The 4660-nt window shown below is 39.2% G+C and overlaps 1 pseudogene; it reads right to left on the minus strand.

Annotated features, from left to right (window-relative positions):
* Window positions 1-881: 881 nt before the first annotated feature.
* LOC130046110 (transmembrane protein 68-like) lies at window positions 882-2798 on the minus strand (annotated as a pseudogene).
* Window positions 2799-4660: the final 1862 nt, after the last annotated feature.

A 4660-nucleotide genomic window follows, 5' to 3' on the forward strand; every position in this document is an offset into this window, starting at 1 on the left:
ACAATTACCAAAAAATTAGAAATTGAGCTCCCATTTGACCCAGCAATACCACTACTGGGAATATATCCCAGAGAGTCAAAAAAGTAGTCGAAGCGACATCTGCAATTGTCTGTTCATTGCAGCACTCTTTACAATAGCCAGAAACTGGAAAAAACTTGAGTGCCCGAGAACAGATGACTGGTTAAAGAAACTTTGGTACATTCACACAATGGAATACTATGTAGCTGTTAGAAACCACGAAGTCATGAAATTTACATACACGTGGTACTACATGGGAAGTATCATGTTAAGTGAAATGACTCAGTAAGAAAGGGATAGTCATAGAAAGATTGCATTCATCTGGGGAACATAAAGTAACAAAATAGGAGACTAACACTCAAGAATGGCCAAGATTAGTATCAGGAATTTTACTCCACAGCTTGGAGGCCAACCACACATTCTAGGGGAAAAGGGAGCTCAGATAGAGAAGGGAACACCAAATAAAGGTGTTGGGAGGATCCTCCCAGGATGGGAGAAGCATGCTGAAAGTAGACTATAGACCAAACATGATTGTCACCCATTGCCTCTTTTGCAAACCGCAACACCCAATAAGAGAGAGAGAACAAAAGGAAATGCCCTGCCACAGAGGTAGGGTGGGAAGGGGGGGATGGAGTGTGGGAGGGATACTGGGACCCGTGGTGGTGGAAAATGGGCACTGGTGGAGGGATGGGTATTTGATCATTGTATAATTGAAACCCAAGCACAAAAATTTGTAAGTCTACAACTGTACCTCATGATGTCTCACTAATAAAAATTTTTTAAAAAATACTATAGGGCCTATAAAATTCAGAAGACAGTACTATAGACACAAACCCAGTATTGTAAATGTATTAAATCATCTTCTAGTTGATCTTTTGCTTTTTATGAAAACGTTCTAACAACACACTCGATGTTTCCTGGTATTCTTTGGTGCATATCAATCAAAGCTTGAACAGCATTTTTTGTCTTCTAAGCTAATTCTTCTGCAGTCAGCTTTGGGTCGTATGAAATGGGAATCACCTAAATAAGTGTGTAACTTCACTGGAAAGCCTCCACACATGGGAGCAAATGGATAGCATAATTTTTCATAAAGCCTCCTAAATAACCTTGTTCCTCCAAGTGATCTAAAGCCATCTCGAATATGTTGCGTAAACATAGGAATAATGGGCACTTGTGCATCTATGGCCACCTGCACAAAGCCCCTGCAACTGCCCCAGACAATGCCGGAGGTCTCATTGCTGAGGAGAGCTTCCTGAACTCCACAGGTGAAGTAGCCAAGAAGTGGCCAGTCCTCAGAATCTCTTTTCTCTTAGTCCATGGAGGGCACAAAATACATCAAGCAATAAACTAAAACCTGTGGGGCAGATGATTTCCACATGACTCTCTCTCTACTTTGATTTCATTCAATATTTCGACCCCAGACCCACCATTATTATTTGGGATTTTACCCCAACACTCAGATCTGCCAAAAAGAGTATTGGATAGCAAATCGACGATCAACGGGAGGGCCAAAAAGCCAACCGTAGACAATTTGTTTTTTATTGCTGTTTATGAATAACATATGATGTTGTGCTGCCGCAGTAGTGGCAGTGCAATTTTGGAATACCAAAATTTTAACAATTAAATCTGCAGGGATTTCTGCCAAGACCTATTGGGTTCTGAGATTTGTTCCTGAGTCTCTGGGGTCATGGCCATTAAACAGCTTGATCAGGAGCCAGAGAGGCCGATCGTGGGCAGCGACCCGGGGTCTCCTTGAGTGGGGAGGAAAGGGCCGGCACCACCCCATCCCATGAGGTCTTGCGTGTCTCGTCACTGCGGGCCCAAACCTGATTGTTCAGTGGCCTCTGGAGGATGGTGGTCACCGAGCTGCCAGGGAGAACAGACCAAGGCACAAAACCTATTTCCATCTAGGATGGCCCAGAACCTGTAACCTACTGCGGAGACCGGATGCATTTCTGCCAAAAGCCCCTGGGTTCCGAGATTTGTTTCTGAGTCTCTGGGATCATGGTCATTTAGCAACTTGATCAGGATCCAGAGGCCATTCGTGGGCAGCAACTTGGCATCTTGTTGGGGAGGGGAGGAAAGGGCTGGCTCTACCCCTATGCTATGAGGCCCCGCGAAGTTTCTTATTCTTTAGATAAAGCAATACAACATCACTTGAAAATAACTAGGCACAAGTTAAATTTATAAAGACCTGTTAATCCTAGTGCAGCCACTAAAGCAAAGAATTGTATCTAAAAAGCCTGCTGGGACCCATGGGGATGGATGACGGGCACTGGTGGAGGGATGGGCACTTGATCATTGTATAACTGAAACCCAAGCACAAAATTTGTAAGCCTATAACTGTACCTCATGGTTTTTCACTAATAAAAAAAGAAAAAATAATAAAAAATTTAAAAAAGCCTGTTAGAAAAAATTAAATCAATAAATGGTATGCACTTATTCAGAAAGAAGACATTAAAATAAATACCAAGTCAAATGGAATATAAAAATGATAAATTTAGGCCTGATTATAATAATAATCTTATTAAAATAAATGCACTGAGGATAATGAGATTGTCTGCTGGCAGCCAACCTGGATTCTAACCCTAGCACCACATATGACCTACTGAGTACTGAGTGACTCCTAACCACAGAGGTAGGACTAAGTCTGAGTACCTCTAGGTATGACCCTCTCAAATCCCCCAAAAATAATTAATTTAATTTTATTAATGTGCTAAATTCTCGAAGTAAAAGACAAAGATCTGTGAAATCATACCGCAATCCTGACCAGGTAGCATTGTAGCACTGTAGTACTGTCCTCCCGCTGTTCATCGATTTGCTCAAGTTGGTACCAGTAATGTCTCCTTTGTGAGTCTTGTTGTTACTGTGTTTGGCATAATAAACATGCCACGGGGAGCGTGCCAGGCTCTGCTGTGCAGGCGGGATACTCTCAGTAGCTTACCAGGCTCTCCATAGGGATGGAGGAATCAAACCTAGGTTAGCCACGTGCAAGACAAATGGTCTACCCACTCCAGCCCCTATGACTGACCAGGTATAAATAATAAAAATCTCATATTAACTATATCAATAATAAAGGAGGTGGCATCTGTAACAAATTCTACAGTTTTTAAATGTTTAATGACCAAATACATAGTTTTATACCAACAAATCAGCTATATATGGTTTAAACACCCTCCCAGATAAAGGGTAAAAAAATAGTTGAATTGGATACTTTTAAAGTCCCACTCTGATATAATATTAATAAAACGCCCAATTAGCATACCATATGTGATGCCAGGGAATGAAATCAGGTCAGCTACATGCAAAGATATTGCCCTACCTGCTGTAATACCTCTCTGAATCCCACAGATTCTTAACAGTGAAATATTGTAAGACATGAATGTATACTCTCATTTATTCTATTTAAAATTGTATATGATCTTTTATCTGTTGGAATAACACACAAAAATAAGTATATGGCATACAGATGAAAAGAATAAAGTCATTTTAAATGATAATAAGTATGATTATCAATATGGGCATATTTTTACTTATATAGCATCCTAAAAGAGTACAACTAGTATGTAATTATATATCAGTAGATATATGCAATTAGTATAAAATTTTATATTCGTTGTGTTACAAAAATTTATACAAATCTGAGAAATAAAAGACAAGCTAAATGAATGACAAGGTAGTCAATATTGGATGTCTTCCTGTGGATCTCCGGGATTTTTCAAATGCATCACAGGTGACAATCACATAAATGGGGGGAGGGGACATGGTATAAGACTCAGAGGCCAATTGATCCTGAATAAATAAAACACAGGAAGAAAACAGAGTTGAAGGACACTACTGCTGAGAAAAGTTGAGAAACACTGTGCTAAACAGAAGTCTCAATATTTGATTAAACATTTGAATTTAGGAACACTGGAATAAGGACTAAAATGTGGTGATAAATATTTATTACAAATAAAGAGGAGCATTGCTGACATGAAAGATGTGGCAAAGTTTACTAGAATCTAATACCGTGTTTCCCTTTTTATTTCCTGCTAACACTATGTGGGATGGACTTCATACTCTTGAACAGCAAATATTTTGCAGATGACATACAATAAATTATCACTGGATTTTTAATTTTATTATTTTAAATTTTTGGACCTTTCTCTGCCTCCTTTAACTCTGCCACCTACTCTTTGACTCGTAGTTCTTGGATTTAAAACTACTACTCACTGCCCAGAAACAAGCCCATAATTGGCCAACTTATTCTATTATAATAAAGCTATTCTTGCAAAAGACTATTGTAGTCTATGGCTGAGAAGTCACTGCATTTTTGTGTGATCTTGGGCTGCAAGATACTGAATAAATGAATGGAGAAATGACTATCTTTTAAGTCTTCTATTTCTTCTGTAGTTTTAGATTTGTTGTAGGTTCTTCACTTCTTAACTTAAACAAAATCCAATTAGTGGGTAACATTGGGTTGTCCTTGCTCCTCCTACAGGGAGTTTAGGTTTATAGAGCTACTCCCACATCAGTGCCCCTGCTTTTCTTTTTGCTTTATGTCATTTGCATGGTTTAGCCATGTCCTTTTTGTATAGACACAGGACGACAGTTCATACTATGCTTTGTAACATGGGAGCTAATTGACTCCAAAATAATA

The sequence above is a fragment of the Sorex fumeus genome, unplaced genomic scaffold (genome assembly GCF_029834395.1).
Source record: "Sorex fumeus unplaced genomic scaffold, SorFum_2.1 ptg000131l, whole genome shotgun sequence".
In the NCBI taxonomy this organism is placed as follows: domain Eukaryota; kingdom Metazoa; phylum Chordata; class Mammalia; order Eulipotyphla; family Soricidae; genus Sorex; species Sorex fumeus.